This window comes from Notolepis coatsorum (assembly GCF_963971535.1).
Source record: "Notolepis coatsorum genome assembly, chromosome: 4".
NCBI lineage: Eukaryota > Metazoa > Chordata > Actinopteri > Aulopiformes > Paralepididae > Notolepis > Notolepis coatsorum.
This window is the reverse complement of record NC_140168.1, coordinates 8,598,284-8,598,812: the sequence shown is the minus strand read 5'-3', so window position 1 is coordinate 8,598,812 and position 529 is coordinate 8,598,284.

Genomic DNA, 529 nt, shown 5'->3' with positions numbered 1-529 from the left:
TCTCCCAATGAATATTTTTTAATTATTATTTATATAAAACATGTCCCAACCAGAGTGTGTTTTTTTTTTATTATTATTTTTTTTGGCAGATCATTTCCTCATGTCTTGGGGGGGGAGGCGGGGGGGGGGGGGGGGTTGAGCATGATGTCGTCGTGCGATAGCGAATGAATGACTCTTACTCTTCAGTAGGGGGCTGCTCGATTATGGCAAAAGCCATAGCCATGATTATTTTTTTTGATTGATATTGAAATCACGATTATTAAACACGATTACCCATTGATTTGAGAACATCATGTGACGACGACGACGACGGAATTTGCTTTTACCAAAGGCTGCCTTTCTGTCCTCTTCTACGAGTTACCAAAGACGTCTGAAAATAACTGGAGAAACGCGCCGCCTCTCCCTCCTCCCTCTTAACACCGGCTGAAACTACTGCTTGGGCTTGGGGGGGGGGGGGGGGGGGGCGGAGGAGCACCCCGCTGTGAAGGGAGGGTGCGCTGCATTTACAACACAAGACGAGATGAGAGCA